Raw genomic sequence first — 14,468 nt, forward strand, 5'->3', positions numbered from 1 at the left:
CCATTAGTGTCTGAAGAAGGAAGACTGTATTCTGGCCACAAGAGGGTGACATGAGCCATGAGCAGGCTTGTCCAAGGCTCCCTGAGGGAAGTCCCTGGACTGCTTCATCTCAAACTGCATCCATTCAGAATTCTCAACAGTTTTCTGCCTGGGATCACAGGGCACAAATTGGGAATATTTCCCATTAGCTATGTTTTTCCTGTTTGTTGACTCAATAAATAGATCACTTTTTATGTGTTAAGAGTACTGATAAAATATTCTTTTGATTGATGCTGAGTGATCAATTCTAATCAGTCAACATGGATATATTAGGGAAAGCTAGAATACATGTCTTTCTCCTCTCCCAGTTATTCAGATGAACCCTAGTTCCTAATAGAACAATGCATGAAAACAGAATTTTTCTACTATTCCAATGTTTGTAACCATTGACTACTACCTACACTTATTAGACAATACCACATTATGATACACCCATTATACATGAAAAAATTAATTTAAATCTTTAAACTTTTGAAGTGAAAATTGTGCTTGGCAGGTGTCTTAGTTTGGGTTATTACCATGATGAAACACCAAGACCAAAAGCAAGCTGAAGAGGAAAGAGCTTATTTGACTTACACTTCCACATCCATAGTCCATCAAAGGAAAACAGGACAGGAACTCACACAGGGCAGGAACCTGGAGGCAGGAGCTTATGCAGAAGTCATGGAAGGGTGCTGCTTATGTGACATGCTCCCCATGGCTTGCTCAGCCTTCTTTCTTGACCAGCCCAGGCATGGCCCCACCCACAGTGGGCTGGGCCCTCCCCCATCAAACACTAATTAAGAAAATGCTCTACAGGCTTGCCTACAGCCTGATATTATGGAGGCATTTTCTCAGTTGAGGTTCCCTCCTCTCAGATGACTCTGGCTTGTGTCAAGTTGACATAAAATTAGCCAAAACAGCAAGGTTCTATAATAATTATGTATACTGTGTCTATATGCCATATAGGTAATTGTTTCTAATTGTGGGCTTTATATCATTATATATCTTACCTTTAGAATTCATAAATTTTCTCTAGAAAAGAGTTAGTTTGGAATACCTTGTACTACTCAAAATTAACAGAAGTCAACAAAGAGGAAGTATGTGTAGTTAACAAGGTAAATGACGAAAACCTTGTGACCACATATTATTTGGCCACAAATCTGAAGAAGCCACAAGGTGAACCATCTACGGAGATGTCTGTCTTCACTGGTAATGCATAGGCAAGCTCACTGCTATTGCCCATTTGTAACGTAGCTGCAGATGCAATATTCCCCCTTCCCTGTCTGTTCACCTGAGCCACATTGTGAAATATAGTTAATGCTGCCTAAGCCTTCCCGTGTTGGGGAGCAGAGCTACTTTATCTATATGCTGAGCATACAGGTCTACAACTTGTCTATAATAATACTTCAATTTCTTTTTTCTTTCTTTTTTTTTTTTTTTTTTTTTTTTTTTTGGTTTTTCGAGACAGGGTTTCTCTGTGTAGCTTTGTGCCTTTCCTGGATCTCGCTCTGTAGACCAGGCTGGCCTTGAACTCACAGAGATCCGCCTGGCTCTGCCTCCCGAGTGCTGGGATTAAAGGCGTGTGCCACCACCACCCGGCTAATACTTCAATTTCTTAAAGTCACACAGCTGGAAAGTGAACTGTCTTCTGCAGGTGGCATGTTGTTGCCTGTGGTCGGGAGGAAAAGCTTAGTTCCTCTCCTAGTGAGTATAAGTTTTTAATAACCTGTTTTAATGATTTAAATACAATAGGTGCAAGAGAATTCACTTCTGATGAAAAACTACATCAATCTTTTGCCCTGAGAACATGCTGCCTCTGTCCTGGATCCCTGCCTCTGGGGAAAACCGAAAGTCAAGCACTGAGCAGCCTGAAATGGTGCCCTAAAGAGGAAGTGGAGCCTCCTGTCTGCAGCCATAGCCACCCTGGTAACTCCAGCCCCTGTCAGATACCTCAGCTGAAGCCACAAGAGCAACCTTGAGCCACAGCCATCCCACTAAGCATCTCCTGGATTCCTGACCCTCGGAGGATTTGAAACAATGAAAGCCTGTAAGTCATGAGATGTGTACACGCCAGCCACAGATGAGCAGTACACTGGTGTGTGCTGAAGTAAATGAGCATGTTTACAGATGCATGAAGGAACAACAGATGGGGCCACTCTCAGTTCTTCTGGGGTTTAACAAAAAACTGTCACCAAAACAGACCAGCCTACACGCTCTTCCCAACACTGTTTCTGTCACACTGACCTTTTAAGCTGACAAAACAAAAGGTGTCATTCTGAAGTTCTCTTAGCAGAGGGCTAGAGATGTGGCTCAGTGGTTTAGAGCACTGGCTGGTTTTCCAGAGGACCCTGGTTCAATTCTCAGCACCCACCCAGTGGTTCACAACCATCTGTAATTCCAGAGCCAGGGAATCCAAAACTGATTTCTGGCTTCCATGGGCACCAGGCACAAACGTGGTATACAAATATACATGTAGCCAAAACACCTATACATGTAAGAAAATAATGTTTAAAAATTTTTTTCATTCCATTAGCCTGATGTTTTACTTTGTTATTTTTGGATCACACTCCCACTATGTAGTGCAGGCTGACTGTGTGCCTCCACCTCCAAATCCTGGGATTAAGGACATGCACATAAACCATGTCCATATATACATATATTAAATGAAGACTTTTTAAGAGCTATAATGTGGGTAAATCCTACAGAGGGGCACAGATGTCACCCCTGAGCACTATGGGGACAAATATGATTCTAGGTCATTCTTACATTATCAGACAATATTTCCAGAAGCTGGTATGATAGGATAAGCTGGAGTATAAGCAACTTTGTTTCCAGAATCATTCTTAAATCATGTTCACTAGTTTTTGGCTTTTTAAAAATAGTTACAGTGAAGTTTTTATCATTTTAGTGATAACAAGCCAGGAAACAGAAAGGCCATATTCCTAAGCCCTTCCTGTCAGAGTCTAAGAACTCTATATATCTTTAATTTAGTTTGACAAACGTTTGTTCCACTGCCAGAGAATTCAACACACTATGCTAGACACAAAAAATACAAAGAAAATTATGTGTGTATCCTTATTCTCCAAAATAAAGGTCCGGTAAGTATTTTACTCTTTTATTTTCGTCTGTGTGCACACCAGAGTGCACATGGAATCAGAGAACAATATGGCAAAGTCGGTTCTCTCCATCACTACGTAGCTTATTCTCTCCCTCCATGTGGGTCCCATGGAGTCAGCTCAGGCTGTCAGGGTTTGCAGCAAGGCCTCACCCACGGAGCTCTCTCAGCCCAAACCCAGAAACGGTAAATGTAAAGTTGGTGCTAAGCAGAGTGGCGCACACTAGTGATCTCAGCACTGAGGAAAATGAGTCAGGAGGATCACAAGCCTAAGGCTAGCCTGAGCTACATAAAGACACCCTGCCAATAGATAGACGATGATAGATAGATAGATAGATAGATAGATAGATAGATAGATAGATAGATAGATAGATGATAGATGATAGATAGAGATAAGTAGATGATAGCAATAGATAGATAGATAGATAGATAGATAGATAGATAGATAGATAGATAGATAGATAGATAGACAGATAGTGGTACAAAATATGATAGTGATGAGGTATTAAGGACAACAGAAGCAAAGGGGAAATGATCTGATTCTCTTATGATTAGTGTCATGCATGGTACCCAAGCTTTAATTTATTTTCTTTGGGAGGGAGGACAGGGTCTCTCCATATATCCCTGGCTATCCTGGAACTCACTATGTAGACCAGGCTGGGCTTGAACTCACAGAGATCTGCTTGCCTCTGCCTTCCAAGTGCTGGGATTAAAGGCGTGCACCAACACACTCAGCTTGAATTTCTAATGTACCACCACACCCAGCTTGAATTTCTAATAATCAATAAAAATCTCTCTTTCTTTATTGATTCTATATCTCACTGAACTCTAAATTACATACCTACTAATTCTCATTTATGAAAGCCTACTTTATTGATGCATTGTGTTATGTGGTGAGATATCAAACAATAGACCTCAACAAATATGTAACTCCAAACTATCAGAACATCTATAAATAATGGGGACCTTTTGCTGTGGGATGGTCTGTATGTCAAATGTGTTGCTGATTGGTCAATAAATAAATCACTGATTGGCCAGTGGCCAGGCAGGAAGTATAGGCGGGACTAACAGAGAAGAGAATTGAGAGAACAGAAAGCTGGGTGAGAGAGACACTGCCAGCCGCCACCATGACAAGCCGCATGTGAAGATCCCGGTAAGCCACGAGCCATGTGGCAAGGTATAGATTTATGGAAATGGATTAATTTAAGCTGTAAGAACAGTTAGCAAGAAGCCTGCCATGACCATACAGTTTGTAAGCAATATAAGTCTCTGTGTTTACTTGGTCGGGTCTGAGCGGCTGAGGGACTGGCGGGTGAGAGAGATTTGCTCTGACCGTGGGCCAGGCAGGAAAACTCTAGCTACAACCTTTAAAACCCCTCACCCAATTGGATGGAGTAAACCACTGAGTGCACTTCGTAGACAGGATTATAAGAAAATTCTCAGGTGTGAAAGTTTTGGCTTCAAGTGTGCTGAGGCCATCTCCTGGAGGGCTTGGAGACTCTAGGGGCCCCAGCATTCACCCAGCACACTGGGGGCTGCTGTGAGGTGTAGGTTAAAGATGATGCTGGGGACACTGACAGTCGGTGAGGGATCCGACCAGAATCTCCTCAGACTCGGCACTGTGAAGACTCTTCAGTGGGGTCTAAGGAGTGTGAGAATCTGCACCTGGGATGATGTGCTCAGAGATCCTTCCAGATCTGCACCTGGGATGATGTGCTCAGAGATCCTTCCAGATCTGCACCTGGGATGATGTGTACAGAGATCCTTCCAGATCAGCTGGGCTTTTGGTGAGAGGGCAAGAAGATACCAACAGAGTCCAGGAATCCAGAGGCCGAAGGGCATAGCAACAGTCAAGAGTGAGGAGCATGCCCCAGCCGCAGGAGAAGGGGTAGGAAGGCCAGCCAGCGAGCACCCCGAGTCTAGCACGGCCAGACACCACTCAGCCTTGAACATCAGCCAGGCCCAGCAAAACTCGACGTGCCAGTCACTTACGAGTTCTGGAGAGAGATGAATTGTTGGTAGAAGTAACCCACAGCCCTCCCTGCCCAGCGGACTAAGGGGCAGCTAGGAAAGGAAAGAGGAGGAGAGAGAGAGGAAGTCCTATCTTAGGAAAAATTAAAATTTAGTTGAGACACTAGTTCCTAAATCAACACTACTTTGCAACTTGAAACAACCATGGGGTCTTCTATGGCAAAGTTCCCTCAGAGTTTAATCCCACAGAGCAACATTCATCCTGCTAAATGCAATTTAAAGTGACAGAAAGATGCAAAACTTAAATTGCTTTTTCTTTCTTATCACATTTCTCAAACCATACTTATTTAACATCCCTGCATAATTATGTCAATGGAAATATTATTCAGGTTATTCATGTGAGGAAAACAAGATTGTAAATGAAACATTCTGTTGCTCTCATGAAAGAATATGACAATAACTTATAGCCGCATGGCCTTTCATCTATCATCACCCCCAGATCTAGTTCTCATTATCTGCACCACACTCATAGCATTTGCAGAATGCAATATGCATTAAGCAGTCCCCTGCTGTGGGATGTATGGCAAATGTGTTGCTGATTAATCAATAAAACACTGATTGGCCGTTGGCTAGGCAGGAAGTATAGGCGGGGCAAGGAGGAGAATAAAGCTGGGAAGTGGAAGGCTGAGTCAGAGAGACACTGCCAGCCGCCACGATGACAAACAGCATGTGAAGATACTGGTAAGCCACGAGCCATGTGGCAAGGTATAGATTAATGAAAATGGATTAATTTAAGCTGTAAGAACAGTTAGCAAGAAGCCTGCCACGGCCATACAGTTTGTAAGCAATATAAGTCTCTGCGTTTACTTGGTCGGGTCTGAGTGGCTGTGGGACTGGCAGGTGACAGAGATTTGTCCTGACTGTGGGCCAGGCAGGAAAACTTTAGCTACAGTTCCCCTCCCCCAAAAGATCTGCTTACACACAGCCAAGTCTTCATTGTTTATAAATCTAACACAGACGTAAGATTCAACTTCTAAAGGGCCTTGCAGATTACCTGGTTCCCCATAGCTGCCCTGCCCAGGGTCACTGCATCTGCCCCCACGGCCTCAGTGACACAGCACAGCCCCACATCCCAGGGACCAGCATTCTTTGTTCTCAGTCTGATCTCCCTTCCCAATGCTGACACCTGAACCTTTGCCACATGTGGCATCTGTTTCCTGTGGCTTCTCCTCATCCTTCAGTTCTTGGTGAAGTTCCTTCTTGGGACAGTTTGTAGGTCACTCCTGAAGGGTGGGAGGCCAACACCAGACATCAGCCTAGGAAAAGGAGCCTTCTTATCCCTTGACAGATCTTTCTCAATTCTTCTATGTTTTATTTTAACAAAATGCCAGAACTCAACAACAGTTTTGTTTCCAAAACTTCCAGGTTGGGCCTGACTGGAGCCCTCAGATATACGCTCACTGCCAGCCTGGACCTGTATCCTTCATCCCCCTCCCGCTCTCCCCTGGGGGTCATGCCGGGTCCTACCACCTCTTACAAACACACTCTGATGGACGTCACTAACATTCTCCACCAAATCCCAGGAATAGTAAGCCAACCTTTGTTAATGTTTATCATGTCCCAGTCCCTGTGTGAAGTGTTGTATTATTTTGTGGGGTTCTCACAGCATCCCTGTAAGCTAGATTCGGAAATTGAGGTACACACAGCTGATACAACTTTCCCAATATTAATTGCCTATAAGTGATAGAGAACATAGAGAAGCTTGACAAAGCCATGTAGCAGCTTGGGGACAACTGCTGATCTAATGCATGCACATTCACCAAGGGGAAAGCATCAAAATTTATCCAGAAATGACACTGAGAAACTTAAAACCGAGAGGGGAAGACAGAAGAGATCCGCAGAGATCTCGCATCTGCTCGAACACCAGCCTGAAGAGCGACCGTGAGAACAAGAGTCAAGGGCTGTGATGACCTGGCAAGCAGAAGCAGGCAAAAGACACAGAGGCAAAGACCTCTGGCTGCCAAAACACTGGGGGGGGGGGGGCTGGACCTGTGTCCTAGACGGGCAAGAGCTAGAACTGCTCCAGAGAGTCCAGATCTGCCTGGGGAGTAGCTTAACTTCCTGCGGGAGGATTTTCCATTAGCTGCTGAGAAGCTGGAGTATAGCACACTGAGTCCAAACAAACAAAGGTCCCCAGAAGCTTGGCTCTGTATTCACTTTGAGAAATGCAACTATTTTATCAGAGGAACCAGGCTAAGCCTCACCAAGGCAAGGCCCTTTGGAAATTTAAAATCTTATTCAGCTGTATTAGATTTGTAAACAATAAGAGTTAGCCAGCTATATGTATGCGGATCTCTTAATGGGGTACTTACATATCAGTGCCCTTATCCGTAAGTAGAATAATGAAAAATACATAGTCAAATAACTATTAGTATCTCAGTGCCTAGCACAACATGAAGGCTTGGCAAGTAGTCCACGGTAGTACCATCATGATGGAGACATGCGGGGGCCATCATGTGACCCCAAGGAAAAGAAATGTGTGCCCTATAGGTAGCTTAAACTTAACTGTCCTGCTCCTAGCTCCTGGCAGACCCTGACACGTGGCAGGCAGTCAACAGACATCTGTTGGATAAATAAAGGAAAGGAAGAAATGGGGCTAGGAAAAAATGGCTCAGTGGATAAGAGCATTCGCTATTCTTGCAGAGGACCTAGGTCCAGTTCCCAGCATTCACACGGTAGATCACAACCACCTGTAACCCCAGGTGCAGAGGCTCTGACGCCCTCTTTTGGCATCTTCTGGCACTGCACACGCATGGTGTGCATAAATGGATGCAAGCAAAACACTCTCGAGGATATATTAAAAATAAGTAATTTTTTAAAAAGGAGAACAAAGAACAAATGAATCTTAGTGATACTGTCTCGAGGCCCAGTATAAAGTTGCTTACCACCACCAACTAGATACCAAGTAATCAAAACTACCAGCCTGGGGTGACAAAGAACAAATGAATCTTAGTGATACTGTCTCGAGGCCCAGTATAAAGTTGCTTACCACCACCAACTAGATACCAAGTAATCAAAACTACCAGCCTGGGGTGACGATGGGGCGTGGTTCTCATTCAAACCACCACAAGAGGGCGCTGTATAAAAACAACTGAAGCAAGAGAAGTTCAGTTCTTAGACCAAGAGAAAAGCTCATGTAGAATGAAATCATTTCAGAGAAATGTTTCCAAACATTCCTCCTTCCCATCCTGAGAGAATGGCTACATTCATCCCATATCACAAAATGACATAAACTCTGCGTCATAATGGACCTCTGATTTTGAACTCTGTGATCCATTGCTAAATAAGAGACAAAAGATGGTTTGTACCGATGACATTTGGGGAGCGTTTGAAAGCAGTGAACCATGAGAGCTCACATTGCAGTTAATAAGACGCCCCTGGCCATGATGGGAAGCCTTGTGCTCTCAGCCCTGTGCGCGGGCTGATGCTTGGAGCAGAAGTGTGTGTGGATGAGCACTATGGAGGATCACACAGATGCCCACATCCATCACAGGCTAGTTGGTTCAGATCCAACTCAAACATCTAACCAGTCTTTCTACAGGCTGGAACAGAGCGACAAATCGCCCATCTGTACAGCCCGGGGCAGCACCAACGAGAACAGACATCTATTACCATAAAGATCGACTTCAGTGATTGAATGACCAGACATTTGGCAGGGTTTGCTCATAAAAACCGAGCATTTCATATGCCAAGTAGGCTATAATTGATACAATAAATTATTTTCTTTGTGCCCGGTAAATTTTTAGTTTTCCAAAAGACTAAATCCATAATTTTAACGTGTCTGGATTGTTTTTATCTTAAAGCCGGGTAAGTGGAGATAGAACTTCACCACAAACAGCTGCAGTGTAACAAGCCGGCCCATTGTTCTCAGAACAATAGTCACTCTTTCTTTCCAAAATGATGTGCTTTTCTTGGTTTCATTTTTATTTATTTATGTATTTTTTTAGTTGGTTTCATTTTTAAAGTTGCCAAAAGTCAGTTTTTATTATAAGCAATGTGGAGAGGGCTGTGGAGCTGGCTCAGTGGGTGAGGTGCTTGCCAGGAGCTTGACAACCTGTCCTGGAGCTTCGAAGTGAGGTGGAGGCAGGAGAATGGCCTGGAAGATCAGCCTTGAAGTGAGGTGGAGGCCAGCTGGCCTGGAATACACTACACGGTGCAAAACAATAAAAAAGACTACACTGGTCAGTTCCTGTTGACACAAGCTGGAAGTCACCTGGGAAAGGCGAACCTCAGCTGAGGAATTGCCTCCATCTGACTGACCTGTGGGCAAGTCTGTGAGGCATTTTCTTGACTAACTTTGATGTGGGAGGGCCCAGCCCACTCTGCTACCCCTGGGAAGGTGGTCCTGGGTTCTATAAGAAAGCAGGCTGAGCAAGCCATGACGAGCAAGCCAGTAAGCAGCACCCCTCTGTGATTTCTGCTTCAGTTCCTGACTCTGGGCTCCTGACTTTCCTAGATGATGAACTGTGACCTGTGAGCAGAAATCAGCTCTCTCCCCAGTTTGCTTTTGATCTTGCTGTTTGTGATGACAGCAGAGACAGAACCTGGGACAGGGACCGTGCCTCTGCAATGCCCACAAAGGCCCGGGGAAACGCCCCTTAATGAAGGTTAGATTAAGAGTCCTTTGTTTGCCATTGGCAAGAGCAGGCTCACGACACAAAGGACTCTCAGAGGCAGGTCAGGGCTTACAAAGCCAAAAACCACAACCACAGCGCCCCAGACACAGGCCAGGGGGCAGAAGTTTCAAGGTTTCAGTTCAGCTGATTAAAACAATTTAGTTCTGTGTGGTAAAACAATGGACCTCCGGAGGCTGCAAGGTGTGACTACATGAGGATGTCCTGCCATCAGGATGTGGTTACAGGAGCTGAAGAGCAGCTGGGTGAAACATGTTAGCTAACACTAGAACAAAATGGTGTCACTCTGGGCAGCTCACATCAACAAGATGGAAAGAGAAACAACTCCTGGAAGTCCTCTGACCTCCACGCAGGCTCCATGGCATGTGTGCATCAGCATACACACACACACACACACACACACACACACACACACACATACACACACATACACACACACATACACACACACATACATACACACACACATACACACACACACATACACACACACACGCACATGCACACATTTTCTTGAAAAAAGAAACTAAAATGTCAAGAAGATGTGGACTTGACCCTTTCACTGGTCTCCTGTGAGCCACTATTCCTGACTTGAAAGCCAATCAAAACTAACCACAAGTTGTGCTGAGGCCAAATGGGACACTGAGAAAGGACACTTAGCAAAGTATCTAGACAATCAACTATTAAATAAATGTTAGTGCCTGTGCCACCTTGCCTCTCATCTTCAGCACCCCCGAGAGAATCAAACGCAGTGCTCACAAGCTTTTTAAAGGGGGATTTTGATGGGTGGGGGATGCAGCGGAGCAATAGAGCGCAGGCTGGGTACGAGCACAGTCCTGAGTTCATCACTCGGAGGAGTTACTTTCCTCAATGCAGTGGAGAAACAGCTTAGTGCAGGAAGGGATGCTCCGACCCACAGGTGAGGAGAGACAGCCCGGCATGGCAGGACAGGCATGGAGCAGGAGGATGAGCAGAGGTCGATTGCCTCTACAGTCCAGGAGGAGAGGACAGACAGGAAGTGGGACTCGTCTAGAGCCTTATCTGCTTCAGGGAGGTGCGGTTTCCCGAGGGTTCTGTAACCACCAGACAGGAAATGAGTGTTCAGACACAGGAGCCCACGGGGAAGCATTTCACATTTGAACCATAACAATACCAAAAAGCAAAAATAAAAGGAAATTTGACCCAAATTTAGCACTCAATCAAAATGTTCTTACACATTCTGGATATGACTCCTCATTAGAGGACCTGCAGTGTTTTCTGCCATTTTATTTTTAGCCTTGTCTTTCTCAGTCTTGACACTGAGATCTCAGTGCTGTCGCCCTGTATTTACTTACAGAGAATAATAGAGGAAACCACCGCCGTACAGCTATGTAGAAGCAAACATTTTGAACGAAGGACAGAAATACGAGACACGGCATTGACCCCTGGCATGCGAGCCACTTTATGTCATATGACATGACGGGAGCCACGTCCACACTGGCAGTGTAGAACAATGTGTCTATTCATCGTGTCTCTCTCCTGAAATACAGAATTTCTGAACACAAGTCAAAATCTACCATCTGAGAAGCAAACACAGAGCTGCTGCGGCGTGGCTGTCTCCACCAGGGGGCGCGAATGCCCTTCACATGGGTTGTGTTGCGCAGGTCAAAGCTGGAAAAGGTTAAGAAGGCCGTGGAGGCCCCCTCCACACAGCTGGAGGAGCGGCGTTTATTCTGCTTCAGTTAACAATGTGGGCCATCCACTGCTTCCACACAGCACACAGGGGGAGAGGAAGTACTCAGGACTTTACAGTTACCTCGTCTCCTGATAGCCCTCCTCTTTATCCATAGAAGCACCCAGGAGCTAAGGTCTCCCTGTCTCCAGCTCAGAGATAACCTCGCCGCTCTCTCTAATTGTACAAGCCCAGGATGACCCAGGATGACCGAGCGACTTATTCAGGAAGGCAGTCACGATCGATGCTAACACAGGACTTATACCCAGTATTTCCCTTACAAGGCCTCATTGAGTCCTCCCCGAAACCCATTCTTCAAGAAGTAACGCAGGACAGGTAAGTAACTTGACAAAGACCACACAGCTCTTCGGGCAAAAGCCCAGACTTTGGTGACCTCGCTCTGGAATCCAAGTTACCTTTACAGACGGTCTCTAAAGGGAAGTGATGTTGTGACTCGCGTCTTAGCGTGGCTTACCTCAGGTTAATCGCTTAAGCTTCCAGATTGGTATTCCAAATCCAATTCCCTCAACAATCAAAGGAAGCTGGAGTTCAAGGTCACGTGACAGCCAGGTTGCCAAGAGATGACATCGTAGAGTCATTGCACACGTTGAAGTCACGTTTTTAGCTCGCTCTCAGCAACATCACTGCTTGTCATCACTCGTCAGCCTCCCCCTGCAACAACTCCCCCTGCAACTCCTCCCCCTTCAAAACCTCAGTCTTTGTTTCTAAGATCTGTTTTTTTATTTGTATGTATGTGTCTGTGTCAGGTCCTGGGAAGCTAATGTTGTAACTAGGTGGCTGTGAACCACCCAACGTGGATGCTGGGAGCTGACCTTGGGTCCTCTGGAAGAAGTGCTCTAACCACAGGGCCATCTCTCCAGCCTGCAAACCCTGACCAGTGTGCTCATTCTTTATCAGCTCTCACAAGTTAAACTATGACCACTCTCGGGGACAGAAGATGGAGGTGTGAGTCCCCAGTCTCCAGTCTGGTTTCATTCATTCACCCATTCATTCATTCATTGCCTCCTGGGAACAAAACATGAATCTCGAGACATACGTGTCCACTTGACGGCTGTGGCTTTTGGCCTCCTGAAGCACAGTTACCCAGCATTCCTCTGGAGGATGTCAGTGATCTGCAGCTGAGAAGCTCACGTCCTCACAGGCCTCTGAACGATCCTTGAGCTGCAGGAGGTCAGAGAGCGTGACTCAGCAAGGCTGGAGGCGGCTAATGGATCCTACCACTCTCAGATACACAAACCGGACAAGGGCCGCCGTGTGGTACTCAGGTGGCTTGGGTGAGCTCTGCTGTATTCTAGAACAGAGATTGTTTACCTGTGGCTGTATTTTGTCAGAGTGTATCTTGTTTGTCCTCCAGCCACCCAAAGAACAAACTGTTATGTCTGCTTACCACTGATGAGCACATTAAATTTTGCAAGACTTTTACATCTCACAGTCAAGTTCACCCAACAATAAACATAGAAAATTGTGAAATTTCCACCACCCACGTGTCTGTTTTAGTCTCTCTCTATGCGTGTCCCTCACCTTGCTTTGTAATCAAGCTGCCTGTAATTTCTGCACCTACACCAGACCTCTGACTCCTGAACATCTGTCTTCTCTCTAAAGAAACAGGATCGGCTGAAGCTCTGAATTCAAGTCTCTCTCTCTCTCTCTCTCTCTCTCTCTCTCTTTCTCTCTCTCTCTCTCTCTCTCCCTCCCTCCCTCCCTCCCTCCCTCCCTCCCCCCTCTCTCTCTCCCTCCCCCCCCCTCAAATGTACGGTTTATCTCAGGCTTACAGTAACTTTCAGAGCACTGCCGTGGTCTGTCCGTTTGTCCACGGCTCCAGGCTCCTAAGGGGCCACTCTCTTGCTGAACTTTGCAGCTTGCTTCTCAGAAGGCTGGTTCCCAGATTGAGTCACGGATTAAACAAGAAGGTGTTATGTCATTAAAGGTCTTGACTCACCCCTGCACTTAAAAAAACAGCCCAACTTCCCTAACTTCACCATTTAGTTGGGGCCTTCAAACTCTTGAAGGTGGTCAAGATGGGAGCACGCCCAGGAGGAGGCAGGTGTTGAGTAAGTGGTACTCTGTAGGAGGCTGGGGCAGGGACATTGGGGGTACCACAGTTCTCTCTGCTTACATCAACTCCCTCTTCCACCTGCATGTTTACCTCACTATTCCTCATCCGGCCCCATCCCACCCTCCCCAGTGTGGAGTTCCGTTCCTTTCCACACATGTACCTGCCTACCTTACTGTAGTCTGGCTTCTACTCCCCCCAGAGCTGGAGTCCTCCCCAACTTCATATCCACTGCATCTAGGAAGCACTGTGCTGGGAAACCTGGTCTCACGGCTCACATGGCTCCTTAAGGTTCAAAGGCCTATGACAGAATAGGTCCCATCAGCCCCAGGACCTAAGGCTTTTTTCCTTCCCCTGGAGAGGAGGACAGGGAACAAGGTATGTATGGTATGGTGACCAGGACAGAGGTCTATAGCCCTCCAAAACAGCTCCTCTGTCTCAGGACTCCTAACAAACAAGGCCTAAACCATTTCCTGTCCCACCCATGTCTTTCTGCAGAGAAGGGTCCAACTGTTCTACTATACCCTCTTCCTTGACAGTCTGGGAAGCTGGGTCAGAGGGTTCAGGCCAGGGTAGATTCCATCCGCAGTGGTCCCATCTTTTGTAGCTGTCACCTCGATTTTCCCCACACTGACCCCGTCACCTTCGTCCACATCGGTTTTCTCTGCCTGTCCTCGGTGTGGTGGCTGACACTTTGTGTTGTTGTTTGTTTTGTTTTGTGTTTTAATGTGAGAGGCCGTCCTCCTCAGGGCAGCCCCATCAGCCTCTGGGAGTGGTGGGTCAGGATTGGCAGCTGGCTTCCCCGGGCACACTCCCACCTTCCACAACTGAGTCAGACTCAGTGGTCATCAGCTCCCCAAGGAAGTCTGCCGACTGTCCCAG

The 14,468-nt window shown here is 46.1% G+C and overlaps 1 protein-coding gene across 1 annotated transcript in view; it reads right to left on the minus strand.

Annotated features, from left to right (window-relative positions):
* Nucleotides 1-13,611, minus strand: part of LOC131920499 (guanylate-binding protein 6-like) — a 77,193-nt gene extending 63,582 nt beyond the window's left edge. Inside the window, exons 1-2 of the mRNA XM_059274873.1 lie at nt 13,306-13,611; nt 12,570-12,694 (exon numbers count right to left, since the gene is read on the minus strand). The gene's annotated coding sequence lies outside the window, so the exon portion shown is untranslated. The remainder of the gene's footprint in view (nt 1-12,569; nt 12,695-13,305) is intronic.
* Nucleotides 13,612-14,468: the final 857 nt, after the last annotated feature.

Source organism: Peromyscus eremicus, chromosome 10, assembly GCF_949786415.1.
Source record: "Peromyscus eremicus chromosome 10, PerEre_H2_v1, whole genome shotgun sequence".
Classification (NCBI taxonomy): domain Eukaryota; kingdom Metazoa; phylum Chordata; class Mammalia; order Rodentia; family Cricetidae; genus Peromyscus; species Peromyscus eremicus.